Below are 18,064 nucleotides of genomic sequence, written 5' to 3'. Positions count from 1 at the left end.
AAAAAAAAATATATATATATATATATATATATATATATATATATATATTAGTTGTAGTTGGACACAATACCTTTTATTTTATTTATTTTTAATTTATTTTTATGTGGTGCTGAGGATTGAACGCAAGGCTCTGCACATGTTAGGTGAGCACTCCACTGCTGAGCCACAACCCCAGCCCTAGGACATACTTCTTTCACACACATTCTTCTTGCCTAAATCCTCTGGGTCCTAGCTTAGATGTTAAATCCTTTGGGGGGTCTTTCCTAAACTCTCAAAATTGCAACAGGTGTTCCTTAATAATAAGTGCTCTTGTAGCAATGCATGCTTAGTCCTATCATTTTATCTATTCTGTTCCCAATAATTGTTTGATTTTCCCATTATCCAGTGAGTTCTTTGAGGATGGAACCACTTACTATTACATCTCTAATCCCTTGCTCATCCCATGGTGCAGAGTAGGTTCTTAATATTTGTAGAAATTCAAAAAAGAGGTTAATATAGCTTGTGTGAGGTTTTCTACATAAAGATTGCATAATAAGTCTTTAGCCAGAGAAGGTGAAGGTCAAACAGAGGGCAGATATGGGAATAATAGAGACCAGGCCATTAATCCAAGTACAAAATCAATTAAAGTGGAGAAAACATGATTTTGTGAATTTGCCTTGTATATACATTGGCCTTGTAAATTAAATGGTCAGTGTTTGATTCTAGACTATATTAAGGGGTTCTGGAGGGAGAGATGACAAAGTGGCCTTGATCAGTAATTGTGAAGAAGACAAAATAATCAGTCATAGCTACCAGGACAAAGACCTCACTCATGCTGGAAGTTTGGCCCCCAGAGGAATGGCTACACTCTTGGCTAACTATGGCTTCAGCCGTCACATACAATATGCTAACTGAAAGGAAAAGGTGAGATACAGAAAAGGGCACTCTTTATTGGTCTGCCATCTTTCCTAGTCCAACTCCCCTGAAGTGTTTTTAGGCTGCTTAGATGAAAATAAAATGATTGTTATAATATATTTTTTTTAATCACTGCACTAATTTCACCTTTACTGCCTGACTGGATTCCTATCATACATAATGGAACTATGTAAGTTTTATCTAACTATTGAGTAATCTCATCATTTTATGAGAGAGAACAGAAACATACCCTCCCTGCCCCCCACCAAAATCAAAAAGTTCTGGTTTGTGTCTCATTCTCTAGAAATAAAAAAAATATTCCCAGCATATTGGAGGCCTGGAGAATTGGGAAGTGTTTAATGACAATCCTGGGGGCAGGTAGACGTATTTACTGAATAGCACAATGTTTTATCTTCCTAGTCATATTTTTCAGTTATACAGAGAAAATTTGGGAACTTTTATTTGCACAGCTGATATATGGTTTTATAAAAGAAATTTGGAAAATAGAAAAGGGGGAAAATCATACTTTGTATTATCATCCAAATACTATTAAGATGAATATTTTCATGTATTTCCTTTCAAAATATATCATGCATGTACTCTAAATTTTATTCATTACATTGCCTTTCTATGGAACACAATGTGAGCCTTTTCCATGTTATTGCCATGTGTGGTCACTGTTTCTGAATGTTGTGTAATATTCAAAAGGTAGATGAACCACAGTTAACTTCATGAACACTGTTTCCAATTTAATACTATTTTACATAATGTGCAATAAATAACTTGGTTATAAAACTTTTGCTGTACTTCAGACTATTTCTCTAGGATAGATTCCCAGAATTGGAATTATTAGGCCAAAGTATGTGATCATTAACAAGACTCTTAACACGTATTGCCAAACTGCTTTCTAAATGTCATGTTTACTTATACTCCATAACAATGATCATTTTACCACATCTTGCCCTGTAAAGAACTACCATTAAAAGGCAACTGTCTAAGCAAAAACAACATAAGAAAACCTTCAAAACTTTTGCCTTTAATTTGGCAAGCAAAAATGGCAATATTACTATTTTATGTTTACTTTTCTAATTATAGGCTTTAATATAGATCAGTGTATTTGGTATTTTTCCCTGTTCTGTGAATTTTTTAGCATGTGCTGACCTGTCAGTCTGATGCTTCAAATACACTATGCAGTATTCATGGAGATTATATAATATTCTATGTAAAGTCAGAAGAGCTTCCTGCAAGACAAGCCAAAACAGCAAGTCTTTATCCAGAATCTGACCCTGAACAGATGTTTATTTGGCAGCTTAACTGCAATAATTAACATCAGAAAGCAGAGCGATTTAAAAAATATACAGCCAAATCTCACATCCATGAATCATGGTTCTGTAAACCATCTGGATGACTGGGAAACAACCCTCCATTTTGAGAAAGACCTGCATGATAGTACTAAAGACAAGAGTCCTCTGAATACCAAGTGCTTACAGCATATTGTTTATCTGCCTCTTAAATCACTTCCATTCTCTACCTTTTAATAACAGATATTGATTTAGTGGTCTCAGCATTCTTTCCCTGGGCTATATGCTTCTCATAGGCTCATACCACATTTTATTTTTCTTGGTATCCTAGGGAGCACTAGGATTCTGTCCTGCATACAGTCAGCACTTAGAATTTATTTGTTGAAATAAATTGGAATAGAATAATCCAGACCTTGGCAGACATCTGACCCCAAGCCAGAGGGTGTCTCTTAATTGTACTGGGAGCTGTTTATCATCAGGATAAATAGTTCTGTCTCAAGTTCTGCTGATGGTGGGAAGTCTGTCAAAGGAAACTCTCACCAGTAGCACTGCATGAGAAGAGCACCATGAAGAGAGAACAGCACTTGGCCTCCAAGGCAGGTTGTATGCCTTCACACCACCTATAGTCCTTTGCCCAGGTCTGTGGGGCTGTTCTATGTAAGCTGAAGAAGCCATAAGGTGAACTGCAACTTCAATTTGATATATGAAAATGGCAATACATTATTTTAAGGTATATTATTTTAGCATCCTCCTCCCACCAAAAATAAATAAATAAATAAAATGGTTACAGGTAATTTCCAAAGAAAAAGAAAGTTTCAAAGGTGGTTTTCAGTGTACACTTCAAGTGGCAACTTAGATTTTCATTTTAATCTCTCAAAATAATTTAATGGTGTATTTTCAAAACACTTAGCTAAGATCACACTTTAGGAAAAACACTGATTGTTTTCAGTTCCAAGTTATCTTTTTTGCAAAATTAAAAATCTTCACAAAGTCCCTGTTTTGGTAAAGAATTTAGTAAAGCACTTAGAAAAAAAAGAGCAACAACATAACCAAGGTCATGATTCCATAATCTACGAAATTACTCCCATCTTTCTATTTTGAAACATTTCATCTCCCTCTCTCATACACACACAAGACCTTTTCTTTTCTTTTTTGCATAGCCATTTAAAGTAGGACTGCTTTATTTAATCACAATATAATCATCTCATCAGGAAACTATGTACAGATAAAATATTTCTACCTTCTATAAATTCCATATTCATATTTCTCCAATGTTCTCCAAAATGCACTTTATAGTTGATTTTTTTTTTAAATCACTTAGAATCCTATCAAGAATCACATAGTGCATTTGTCATTTCTCTTTCAGCTGTTTTAGTCCTTCAGCTTTTAAGGAAGTATTCTGTCATTAAAAATTTGAAAAATTCAGGCCAGTTGTTTTGTAGAATGTCCCACAATCTGGATTTGTCGATTATGTCCCCATGATGAAATTCGAGTTATACTTTGTGGTGTGTTTCCTTCTCACACATCCAATCAAGAAGCACACATGTTTTGTTTCTCTCACTGTTGCCCAAGACAAGCTTGATCACTTCTTCATGGTGAAGTCTGCCAGGTCTCTATTGTAATTACATTCGTTTTGCAGTTGGTATCTGATGATGGGATCATATATTGTTTACCAATGACACTTTACCCATTGGTGGTACCATCCATTTCTGGTCTGTTCCTGCATCAGACATTGCACTGCAGATCCATAATGGTGGTTTTTATGGTTCTGTTATTTCTTCTGCATTAACTGGCACTCTTTTGCACAAGGCAGAATTTTTCATGCTACTTTTAAAAATATTACTAGAGACTCTAAATTTCTTTTTTTTTTTAATGCCCCAAAGTATGGCCAGTGGAGACCTCTTTAAGTTAGCATCTTTTTGACAGGTCTGCATTAGTCTTGAGTAATTCCTTGCCCGACAGCTATAATCAGCTGATTTTCCATAGAACCCTGTTTCTCGAAGTGGAAAATTTTATTTTGAAACCAAGATGAAAGCTTTAGAAATGCACTTATTTCTGCTGGGGTACCAATGGCCCTAGGGCCTTTCAGTGATCACAACTATTTTACCTATTTGTGAACCTACCTATCTACCTGCCTGTCCACCCATCTATATATTTTCCTATATTTTCAATCATAATTTCAGGCGTATGCCTCCAATTCTAATCCAATAGTACAAATTTTTCACTTTCCATCATTACATATTTGTAATTCTCTCCTCCAAAAGTCAGAAAGCTGATATGAACATATTATTTATTTGTTTTATTTTCCAATATGTATAAAAGTTTTATAATTACCACATGAGAAAACTTGCAAAACAAAACCATTACATAAAAAGTAAGATTTGAAATTATTTTTCTGCTCAGAACATACTTCCCTAAGTACATAGTTAGAGCATTACATTTAAAAGTTGTCCAAATTAACTCATTCATTGATTATGCAATCAATTTGAGAAAGAGTTAGGTCCTTTGTTTTTATTCTATTTTCAGGCTTGCATTTTTAAAAATTCCACTTGGATTTCATTTTATTTCTATAAGTAAAACATTAATATGATTAAAAATCAAAACTACATGAAAAATAAGAAGGGTGCAGTGGTGCACACCTGTAATCCTAGCAGCTTGGGAGGCTGAGGCAGGAGGATCCCAAATTCAAAGCCAGCCTCAGCAAAAACAAGGCACTAAGCAACTCAGTGAGACCCTGTCTCTAAATAAAATACAAAATAGTGCTGGGGATGTGGCTCAGTGGCTGAATGCCCCTGAGTTCAAGTCTGGGTACCCCTCCCCCCAAAAAATCTATATAAAAAGAATACCCAGAGTTTTCTCAATGTAGTTCACTCAATATTTATACTCAGACAATCCTTCCTCCACCCCATTCCCACACACTTCTATTGGTTAACCATTTCATTGTTTCTCATTTATCATTCCTATGTTTCTCTTTGCAGAAATCAGTAAGTACATTTATATATTTTTATTTTATTTATTTTGTTTCTTTTTTTTGCCCTATATACTTTTAATCTACTTGAAGAAATAAAGAATTCCACCTAAAAAGTTAGCTGAGGAATATAAGGCAGAGTATAGGTGGCAAAAGTAGTACAGAAAACAGATACATTACCACTAAATGTTCTTGTGGTCTTCTTTAGTATATCCATAAGAATGGTTCAGAGACAGATTTTTGACAATCATATTAATCACACACTCAATCTAAAAAACCATAATAATCCAAAGTTTTGCATTACCAAATACATAACACAAAGACATTTTTTCCTAATTGAATAGAATTTTCAATGCTAAAGAAACTGCAGTCACTGTGCACACCTATTCTTAACCATCAAATGAGCACAAACACTGTGCCATCCACTAGATAAAAAGGAAGCAAGATTAAAAAGAAAAAACCACAAGACACTGGAAATCATTAAAAATTGCCTTAGAATTAAGTTTTTGAAATTCAACTAAGTAAATATAAGCTAAAAGTTCACTTTAAAATAGTATGCAATACAACTAACTCCAATTTAAAATAGGAAATTTATAATGAAGATTTTTTCTTGTACACTTGTTATGATTTGGATCTGGAATTCCCCCCCCCCGCCCCCGCCAAAAAAAAAACCCTCATATTTTGACAGCATAATCCCCAATGCAGCAATGTGCAGAGGTGGGGCTTTTAGACAATGATTTGGGCTCTGACCCTATCCATGGATTAATCCACTTGCTGGATTAATTCACTGATAGCTGAATGGACTACTGGATAGTAACTATACGCAGGTGGGTCATGGTTAGAAGAAACAGGTCACTGGGGACATGCTGTTAGAGACTATATCTTGGCCCTGGTTCCTTACTAACCTGCTCTCTTTCTTTCTGTGTTTCCTGGCTGCCATAAGCCAAGCAGCTTTCTGTCTCCACACCCTTCTGCCTTACCTCTGGCCCAGAGCAATGGGATCAGTCACCTTCTGAAGCCTTCTGAACCATGAACTAAGACCTCAGAAATCCTGAGCCCAAAATAAACTTTACCTCCTAAATTGTTCTTGTCAGGTATTTTGGTCACAATGACGAAAAGCTAACACAACATTGTTAATGGGAATGTAAATTAGTATAGTCACTATAAAAGTCAATATGGAGGTTCCTCAAAAACTAAATATAGAACTACCGTACGATCCAACTATACTACCCCTTTCTATTTTATCCCAAAGAATTAGTGTCAGCATACTTTAGAGACACATGCTTACCCATGTTTATCACAGTACAGTTCACAATAGTTCATGGAATCAACCTAAGTATCCATCAACTGATGAATGGATAAAGGAAATGTGGTATATGTATGCAATGAAGCTTTATTCAGCCATGAGCACAAAACTGTCATTTTTAGAAAAAAATGGATGGAACTAGAAAACATAATTATGAGTGAAATAAGACAGGCTCATAGAGAAAGATATCACACATTTTCCCTCATAGGTGGAAGTTAGACGGAAGAAAAGGTGGGAAAGGGGATGTCATGAAAGTAGAAGAGTTATCCCATTAGTGTATAGGGAGGGAACAACGGATGGTGGGGAATGCATGGGAGGGTGAAATTTATCAAGTTGTGTTTTTATGTACATGAGAATATGTCTCAATTAAATCCACCAATCTGTAATTAAAATGCAGTAATGATAGACCATTAATGGAAATTTTATTAAATATTCAGACATATTTTTTACTTTACAGATAATAAAGCAAGGTCAAAGTGTTATTCAAGATATAATTTGACTTCCCTTAGTCTAACAAAAATTAAATGCATTAGAGTGCCAAATATATTTAAAGAAAAATATCAAAATAATATTAATAATACCCAACATTGGTAAGATGTACCAAACACTATACTAAGAGATTTAGATTTTCACTTTGCTTTCTCTTTATAACATTAGTTAGGGGTTATTTTATTATGATAATTACTGTAATTATCTCCATCTTGCAAATGATACAACTAAGGATTTCCAGAAGGTAAGTAGTAAAGTCATAGAGTAATTCAATTGTGTCTAAGAAACTTAAAACTTAGGTCATTCACATGTGATAGTGCACTCTATTTTTATCAATATTAAACATGTACATTATTTTTAAAAGTCAAAATATTTCTTAAGAGGTAGATAATAAAAATGAGACCCAATCCGTACATCTATTCCCAGAGACAAAAAAACTTTCAACTCTTAGCTACTTCTTTTGGTATTACCTTCAGATTCCCATATGTGCTTATGCTCCTAGATTAGAGATTACCTGTTGGATTTTTTTTTTTTTGAGAGGGGGGGGGATTTTTTAATATTTATTTATTTGTTTGTTTGTTTGTTTTTGGTGGACACAACATCTTTATTTTTTTTATTTTTATGTGGTGCTGAGGATCGAACCCAGAGCCCCATGCATGCCAGACGAGCATGTTACCGCTTGAGCCACATCCCCCGAGCCCCCTATTGGATTTTTATTCTTAGAGGTTAGAATTTAGAACTCTTTTACATATCTTGCCATTTTATTTACTTGTATCCATTTTCCTAATAGTTATTGTCCAATACCTTAATAATCCACATGTAGGTCATTAATCAACTAAATAAGCAATATTAACTATTTACCTTGATAGTGTATCATCAATACATTTATTTATTATATTACTAATGGTAATAGTTCATTCTTAGTAAACACTTACTTTTTAATCCATCTTTTTAGCTTATATATTCCAATCATTAATGCTTGTTAAGACCCTTCAATTGAATTAAAACTTCCCTAAAAATGATTTTTTTCCCCACAAAATTAGATGAATTAGTCAATTAAGTCCCACTTTTTCTTTCTTGAAGCACGCCTTCTGAAGCCTCTGTCTCATTGCTACACAGACTGATGCTAGACCTGTTACTTTTCCTCTGCTTCTTGGATTCCATGTTTCCACTCTCTTCCTTGATTTTCCCTTTTTTGGTGGAGATCCTTGCAGAGTCTTCATGAAATCCATTATTTAAGAGTGTGGTAATAAGAAGGTCATTGGAAGATCTCGGAGCTGGTCTCACTGGTTGATCAGATGGTTGTGATAAAATGGTACATTGGCTGGTGCCAGAATAAGTGGCCAAAAGAAGTCTGGGGAATTTACCACACTTTACATTGACTTCCGGTAAATTCCTATTTTCAGTACAGAATGCCTTATTACAGTGTACCTGAGCCCACCTGCTAGACCTCAAGTCTTCATTACTCTGGGAAAGAGGTAATCTTCCCAGCTCTGCAAGGTAGGGAGAGGTATGGGGGATGGCATTCTTTTCTGTATTTAGGTTTTCAACTTATCCTACTGCTTTTTGCCCCACAACTCACCACCCTCACCTAAATATTCTGTTACCATCTATACCACTAATCTCACTTTCTGAGATTCAGTGGTGTGAACTAACACCTTTCTTCTTGGTTTTCCATTTTTAATCATCTAAGTTTTAAATATCTCTGTTAAGTCAGTCATCCCACTACAACTACTTCTCTCCTAAAATGAGTCTGGATTTCTGTTCTACTGTTGCCTTCTCCCTTTTTTTCACAGTCTCTGTAAGTTAAATTTCAAGTTCCATGAATGCTAATGTGTTTGGAAAGCCTTCAACAAAAACAAACAAGATGTTATATTTTCAATGAAAATCCTTATGCTCAAGAAGATCTGCCCTTAAATAAAATGAGCTCATTCTGTTGTATCAAAATGAGGGATGAATTAAGGCAAATTCTGGAAAGAAACTATTGTAAACAAACACTCAACCAGTGCCCCTTGGATTTCACTTGATCTTAATGTCACTTGATCTGATTAAAATAAAGATAAGCATTATTTGCCTCAAATTTAAAGTGGGAGGCTTGATTAAGAAATTATTTAAAATGCTGTACAAAATACAGATGTAAAGCAGTACCACTACATGTTTCCATACCACCTTCAATCTCTATTGATGCCAAAGTAAGGCACCTTCATACCATAACTCTATAAATCTTAATAGTTCCATGTTACCTTAGCTCAAACTTTTGAATAGCCGGTCTTAAAAATGGCTAGTGGTTATACTTGGAACAACTCTAATTTAAACGATTATGTACTATTGGAGGGGTGAGTGTAACCAAGAATGTTTTAAAGGCACCTGAAAAAAAAATCTGATTAATGGAAATAAATAGTAATCTCTTTTGTAAAGTGAATAAAATATCTAGTAACTTGTAAAGTAAAAAAAAATGCTTTCCTGTAACACTGGCTTTGTACTTCTACAGGTTTCATTTTAACCTCTGCCACCAAATGTGTTAATGCACTTATAATACTATCCTTGTGCCAAAATAACTAGTGAACACAATTTGACAGAAGGATTAAAGTGACTATTGTCCACACTGTAAAAATATATACTCAGTTAAGATATAATTATTTCCTCCAAAGTCACTGATATTTAAGCATACATAATTAAGGAAGGAATTCAACCTCTATTTTAATTACAGGATTATACACTTGAACTTAAAGGCCTATACAACACATGATCCTAGTACCAAGGAGAAAGAAATATGTACACTTCCCATAATAACATTTCCTATTACACAAAAGCGTCTTTTTTTCCCCTGAAATAGGTTATCCTTGTTATTTTATGTGTTTGTATAGTACTCATTTTTTATACCTACTTTATAATTCCACAGCACAACCTTAAAGCAGCTTATGATAAGAGAGACAAATATAATAAAGCTGCAACACAGAAGTAAAAGAACACTTGCTAGTTCATCAAAGAGCTAATACTATTGAATAAAAAAAACTTGCAAAGGATAACAACTCCAATTAATCCCCACATTTAACAGTCTGCCAGGGCCAAGGCAAATAGAAAACACAATGCCATGTGGTCATTTCTGTCCGAAAGAGGACATCAGTTCACTGGGAAAGCGAAACATTTTTTTTTTTTACATGAAATTCAAAAGAAAATGTCATAACGCTTCATACAAAACACACTGAATACCCTGAAAGGCAATGTTGTCAAAAGTAGTTTATAAAACATATTTTCATATGACCACGTCATTTTTTTTTTCATTTTATGCTTACTCAGATCTAAGACTGATCTGGCAAACGGGAAAATAAGCAAAGGGAAAGGAGCATGGGTTGGAGTCCAGCAAGACAGGCTCCAGTTTCCAGGAGTCCTCTCCCAGTGGAGGCACACAGAATGTGCATGACACCCCCAGCAACAGTCCTGTGAAGAGCTGTCTACCAAGGACAGTTGTCAGTGGAGAAGCAGAGCCCAAGGGGTTTCTATTATTATTATTATTATTAATTATTAGCTCATTATAGATAAACATAACTTTGGGCTTCATTTTGACATAATTATACAAGCATGGGATATAATTTTTTCCAATTCAGTCCCCCGTATTTCCCTTTTCCTTCTCCTCTTCCCTCCCCACTGCCCATTCCCACTGATGTTTCTTCTATTTATTTATAGCTTTCAAAAATGAGTGTAATATGAATATACATACAGAAAGGTAAAATTCACTGTGGTTTATTAATATATGTACATAGGAAAGTTTGATCGGATTCATTCCACTCTTTCCTTTTCCTGTCCCTCCTCTCTCCCCTTCAATCTACTTTCTCTACTCCACTGATCTCTCCTCTGTTTTCATGGAACCCCACCCCACACCCAACCTCCCATGTCCACATACACTTTTTTTCTTTCTTTTTTTTCCCCCTCTCATTTTGGTTTAGCTTTCACATATGAGAGAAAACATTTGATCCTTGACTTTCTGGGTCTGGTTTAGTTCACTTAGCATGTACCAGAGACTGGAGGTTGAGGTAGAAGGATCCCAAGTTTGAAGCCAGCCTCATCAACTTAATGAGGCCCTAAGCAACTTAGCGAGACCCTACGTTAAAAAAAAAAAAAATTATAGAAAAGAGCAAGCCAAGTTTTGGGGGGCACAAAAGTTTCCTGTACCTAAAAAGCACCAAAAATTCCTGACTCCCAAAGGTGAGTTTTCAGTATAAACTATACCATGTATACAAACAAGCTAGACAGCAAGCCACTCATACCATTTAGGGAAAACTACATCACTGTAAGCTTACCAGCCATATTTCCATGTCGACTGAGGGCCAGACCTGCAAGTCTGACTTTCTAAGGATAGCAATCTCAACCCCTCAATTATTTTTCTGCACGAATTCCATTAAAAACAAATGTATCAATGACACACTAAGTTGATTTGCCAGCCCATTGATGAGTCATAACTCATTTTGAAAATAAAGCTACTATACTTCCCATTTTAAAAGAAAAAAAAAAAAATCCCTCAATGGACACTCTATTCCCCTCAAGCTTCTGGGTTTTTTTTTTTCCTCTGCTCTTCTTTACCATAAAATTTTGTAAGAATGTTCTATATTTCATCTTTATTTTCTCAATTCCAATGTTTTTGGAAACATTTCTTAAGATCTACACAAGCACAAATAATGAAAGAATACAATGAAAGAAGCATATTCCTCTAACTACTATCAAGTTGCTATATTTGCTTACAGATTTCTATTGGTCTAATAATCTACCTGTTGAAGACTCCTTTGGCCAGCCCCATTTCTGCTCACTCCTTATTTCTTCTTCCCCTACATCAGCTTGGCCAGCCTCCTTTTCCTTTCCTATACAAAAGACTCACTCACACATAGAACTGACATACCTGGTTCTTTATTGCACTTTTTAGACTCAATGTATTTTGAGACCTAGTAATATTGACATGCAAAAGTTTAATTTTTCAAGTGGTTATGTTACATTATATTCTATCAAACCATATTGTGTTAATACATTCTCTTATTGGTGCATTGTGAGGTTGTTTCCAAATATCATCTCTATAAATGATTTTTGGAGGTCTTATGTCCTTTCTGACACTATTATTATTTCAGAGCATGTGAAAATCTGAAGAACAAAGAAAATATCACAACATATAGCAATATCCATATATATAATTCTTTTATAATGTCCATATTTATAATTCTACATGATTAGTGCATTTATGTACAAAAGTAAGGAAAACAAGAATCATACTATAAATGTGGTAACTTGAGACTTACATTTATTATATCACGATAATTTTCTTTTATAAAATATTTTAAAATGCCCATGAGTTCCATTCTATATTTAATCTGTCATTCAACATTACAGCTATCCACATTTTGCCTATTATATAATATTATTTTCTTAAAACTATAAAGTTGCTGATTATATAAGTATTTTTAAAGGCCACTTTAAAAATCAACACTAATTTTATGAAGAGGGCTTTTTTTTTTTTCCTTTTTGGAAAATAAAGCAACACAGCCTAGGTTTACAGCTTTATGAAGATGTGAGTTAGGACTATTTAAGTAATGGGTCCCTTTGCTTCCTTTCTAGAATATCAACAATTTTAGGTGATCTTCTAATAAAAAGCTACACAGTGTACACACTGATACCAAGAAAATTGAAATAGTAAAAGAAGAAGAAGGAGGAGAAGAAAACTGCTAAGTGGCTATCATTAGTTGGGTGAAAGTTTGCAATGCTTCAGATGGTAAGTATTTAAAAGGCACAATGGTGGGTTTTTTGGAAAATAAAAACATGTGGTTAGTATATTCACATAGTCACAGCCCTTTCATCTCAGTTCACAGTGGCCTAAAACAGTAAGATTGTGAGCAGGATGGCTTAAGCAGCAGCTTTGAATTTGTTCAAAAATTCAATCTAGCACAAAACTAAGTTCCCAACAATATTACGCTATGAAGTATGTAGGAAATGAACTTGGCACAAAATGGTATTAATTTTTAATTTAGAAAGTAACTTTCCTTTACCACAAAATAGGTTCTTCAGAAAATTGTAACCCCAGTAAATGAATGAGTCACTGGAAGAATGAAACTTGGGCTTTGATGTGTTTGAGTTTGGACTGCTTCTGATCATAACTAAGATTAAGTTACCTCTTGAAGCTAATTATTCCATTTGTCATTAGAGATAATCAGCACAGAGTTGGATTCCTGTGCTAGTTCCTCATCAAAATTGTTTAATTAATAGCTATACCAAAAAACTTAATTATATTATTAAATATGGGAGAAATCAGGGCTTTACCTCAATTATAATTTGATTTTTGTCTTGTGTAACTCAGTTTCCTTACCTGCAGGCACCTCACAGTGCTGTCCAAAGGATTCAGTGAACCAAATCATGCAAGGCATTCTGGGTACAGGCTGGAATGCAGCACAGCTCAGTAAGTCACTGCTATAATGGTTATTCACAATCTCTTCCTACCTTCTCTGCAGTAGTATTTTGATAACAGCAGAGAAGAGCCACTTATTTTACTTAGGACCAGCCATTTCACCCCCTGCCCCCTGACTCCAGGGAACCCAATGGAACTCCCTGGGGCTGTCTGGGTGACAGTGCCCTCTGAAGTTCTGCACATGTTAGTCCCGAGTTTAGTCCAGAAACCATTCCCATTTAGCAACAAGCAGACAAGCAGAAATCTTAAATAAAATGAACTCCTTCTGTAAACAGAGACAGATGGTGTGACTTGTGCATGGTGCTGAAATATGATGAATAAATAAGGAGTATTTCTTCCTCTTGGTTTTGTTCTTCTGTTAGTAATAATCATTATTTTTACTGTCTTGCTACATATATTTGCTTATTATCTGTTTCTTTTCCACTATAATATAAGCTTTGAAAAGTAGGGGCTCATTCTGGTTACTTGCTATGGCCCCAGAACAATGAACAGTTTATACTGTACATAGTAGATTGCTCCATAAATAAGTAAGACTAAATGAAATAAACCAAAATTAAATTAAATATTTCAAATATTTTTAATTCCCTTTTTAATGTTTCTTTAAGAAAAATCAAGGTAGAAATGATAATTTTCAGAAAAAAAAATTAATATTTTGTATCTTAAAAACTACCCTTGACAAACACTGTGTGGTTCAAAGATATTTTAATTCAGGCTCTGAAATGATACCTCCAATTTAAGGATCTATGAAAGATGATTTAAAAAAGGAAGTGGAATACAGGCAACAAACATAATGTACATGCATAAGAAATTCAACTATGTTCATAAAATTGCCAATAAAACCAAAAATCAAATTCAGGTGAATCATCACATGCAATTCATTTCAATTTTAATAACATCATCACACTGTGAAAATAATTGCACAGGCCATGGGCTACTGTATTGTGCTAAGTATCACCGAGGGAAAAAGAGAAACAAATTCATGAAAAATCTGAGTACAAAAAATCTCTGTAAAATACAAAACTAAGATTAGGAATATGTACAATACCCTAGTTGTAAATCCACCTTTATTAATAAGGGCCATGTAAAATTAAAATCATTATGAAAACATATTTTAAATAGAAAACTAAAAGTTTTATAAACAATTTGAACCATTACCCATAATGGGGATATGCAACTTTAAAACACTTAATAAAAATGTGCTGAAGAAATGATAGAGTACATTTAAAATCTTATATTCATTGTAGTTGCCTCATATTTATCAGTGAATATTAATTTGCAAAAACCCCTCTCATATTCTGACAGGTAAGCTACTCAAACTGAAAAACACTCATTGTTATTCTGACAAGGGTAACTCTTAGAAAAGCCGTCTATTTTAGTATCATGTCTACTATATTTTAAATATTTGAACTTACCTAAAATGTCCCAATTCCTTCTTATTCCTTCATAGTTTATTGCTTCTTTTTAATTATATCTCTTGATGACTAGATACCAAACCACCTCTCCCTACCTCTTTTATTTAATGAGGCCTTCATGTTAAATTCAATATATATTTGTTCAATGACTATTCTTTTAAATGGAGAAAGTGGTTTTTTATTTAAAAATGGCATTTGGCCAGCACCTCCTGATGTGAACCCTTTGACTCACACTAAAATGCTTATTAAGACAAAGGAAAAAGTCAAGGACTCAGCACTAAAAACTATGGCTGGCAGTTAATATCCTACCAAAAAGAATGTCTTTAAACACCAGCACTGATGGAAGTGGATACACAGAGAAGGAATAAAGGAAAGTAAAACAAAATGTAAAGGACTAGATAGAAAAATGCCATGAAAGAAACCATACTTGGTTTCTATTAAGTTTTTTTTTAAATTAAAGTTAACTTTTTCAGAACCAACTCTTCCTTGCTCTTCATGTAAAACTACTGAACCTATTTAAACAGAAGATGTATCCAACACTAATGTTGGTACAAACTTTAAGATATTGTAAACCAAGTGATTTTCTTTTGAGAAATTACATAATGAAAATCAATAACCACACTAGAACAATGAATCAAGAACTGAAATACATGGAATGAGAGGAGCAAAGCCTGAGGCTCTGAAGTCAGACCTTGCCAGGTCTGCAAATCAGCTCAATACTTATTCTGGTCCAGAAAGTGATTAAGCTGCAGAGCCTTTGGCTTATGACTTTTCAGGTGAACATAATATTGCCTAAATTGTCATGCTCTCACAAGGTAAGAGAATGTGATAACACCTGACACATAATCTCAGCAAATGGTGGTTATTATTATCTATACTATTCAAGGTGACAACCTGGTTAACTCAGTATTTACTTCAGTCCTTAGCTTTCCACTGTCCCTGAAGATACACTTTTGCGGAGTTAGTCATAGACAAAATTTAAAAATAGGAAATTTTTATCTTAGGTGTTTTGCTTCCTTCCCTTTTAACATCCCTATTTCACTTCTTGAGTTTTTTGTTACCTATACCACTACACACCACCTTCAAAATTACCACTTTCTAAAGTGATTTATCAAATCTAAAGAGTTTGCTATGTGTCAGATATGCCAATCAATGGCTTAGTGTGTTAACCTATTCAGGTTATAGGTGAATTTCACCCTTCATCTTTTTGGAGGTACATCTTATATTGAAATTTTGAGTATAAGAGTTTTAGGAACCTTAGGCAGGGCTGGTCATTGAAGCTGGCTGATTTAGATCACTGCTGAGCTCCTCAACCACTGCACTGCAATCAGACACAGCCCTACCAGGGAGACTACTAAGGAAACTGAATTCCAAAGCCCTGATCTAACCTGTGAAGTAAGGATGGTCAGGACCAAACACACAAAGTACCCTTTCTGTAAATTTTGCTTATAGAAATGAGTAACCTAGGTCAAAGTACATATATTAAACAAAAGCAGGTACTTTTTCTTGAATTCTCAGTCTACTTTTTTTTTTTTTACACAACAAACTATTTTTATTGATCTTTTTTTTTTCTTTTCTTATTTTGAAACTGGGGGTTGAACCCAGGGCTTTGCGTATACAAGTCAAACGCTTTACCACTTAGTTATATCCCAGCCCTGAACTATTTTTATTGACTAAAATAAATTTAATTGAATCACTTTTGAACAATATTTCCTGGAGATTCAATGTGAAATAGTTTCCATCCCAATAACAGAAATTGGTTCAGTCACTCAAATCTGCAAAAAACAATGTTCCCTTGAGCTATTTCATGAACCATTTATTTGGAAGACAATTATAGTAATGCAGATATCTAAAGTTTTATTATAACTTCTTAATTAAGTCAGTTCATGCATTATAGCTGATTAGCACCATACAATGAGAAGTTTCAACCGAAACCAAAGTTGGACTTATTTAATACTAATAAGCTGGAATAAATAAAATCATTATAAATCATTATGCTCTGGCTGTTCCCATCTTAAGAAGAAACAATTTCTAGTCCCAATAAACAGAGTATATCTGCTACTTAATAACTCCATCCTCATTCCTTCACAGCAAATGCTCCAGCAGAATAACTTAAGAAAATGTTGCTAATTTCAATTATGTGAAATGGATGAGATGCAGAGAACAGACAGAACTCCCCGAGGGTGCCTGCCAACTCCATCTACTCTTCCTCTTTTCTCTGTGAAGGCCAAACCTGCCAGTCTGAAAATTTGTCTGACCCTCAGGTTTAGCAAAAAAGAATGCTGAGCTGGCTTCACATCATCAAAAGGGGGTGGAAGAAGACAAGCATGAACCAAAAAACTATTAAATGAAACTAGTTTAATGCAGTGAGATAAACATGGGAATCTAATTATTTTTTTAAAGATTCTATAATAGAACATGGGTAAGGTCAATTGGAAATAAAACTGCAAGGCTTTAAACGGTTTTTGCAGAAATCTCTCCCTGTGTGTGCATGGAAATGGAATGCAGCTTGTCAGCAGTTTATCTCTGATACTAGTTAGAAAGAAAAGGCTTTGATATTTCTCCATGTCTTTCGGAGGGATTGCACAATAGAAGGAAAAATAAAAGAGAAGGGCAAGGGGGGGGGGCGGCAGGGAGGGAAAAGTAAGCCTATACCTAATTATACCACAAGTAATCAGCTGCCCTGCAGTGATGTCCTAGACATCATGATATACTGCTGCATAATCCACGGCAAAATTTCATTCTCTTATTTCCTCCTTCTCTCTCCCTCTCCTTTTTATATTCTTCCTAGAAAGAGATCACAACAATTGAAAGAAAATCACTTCTGCTTCCAGAAAAGAAAAGAAAGAAGAAAGAAAAAAGCTGCTTTTCCAGGCTTGATGTCTATGAGGTGTCTTGAAGAAACTACAAGGGCTCCTGCAGCCCAGTGAGTGTGTCCTTCTGCATAACCTGCCCTTATCCCTTTCAGGAACTGACTTATGGGGATGGGTAAGAAGAAAGTCAGTTCTACTACAGTCTTGATTCTCCAATTCTGTACCTTGACCCAAGTACCAGCAACAGGTCCACACATATGAGTTACAGAAAAATGGTTTCAAGTCAAAGAACAAACCTCTTGTATGCATGTACATTTCTGATGTGTCTGTTCAGGGAGGTCCATTCTATCTACTCCCTTATTCTCTGGGAATGAGTGATATCAACTTGCATATAATGAGATATAGAAATGTATATAATAAAGTATCATCTTCAACC

General features: G+C 34.7%; 1 protein-coding gene across 1 annotated transcript in view; it reads right to left on the bottom strand.

Moving 5' to 3' along the window:
- Rnf217 (ring finger protein 217) overlaps positions 1 to 18,064 on the bottom strand; it is a gene marked incomplete at its 5' end in the record, with an annotated part of 119,696 nt that overhangs the window by 58,582 nt on the left and 43,050 nt on the right. The window lies entirely within an intron of this gene.

The sequence above is a fragment of the Marmota marmota genome, unplaced genomic scaffold, assembly GCF_001458135.2.
Source record: "Marmota marmota marmota unplaced genomic scaffold, marMar, whole genome shotgun sequence".
Classification (NCBI taxonomy): Eukaryota; Metazoa; Chordata; class Mammalia; order Rodentia; family Sciuridae; genus Marmota; species Marmota marmota.
Note: the sequence above shows the minus strand (reverse complement) of the source record. Positions and strands in the feature narration are given on the sequence as shown.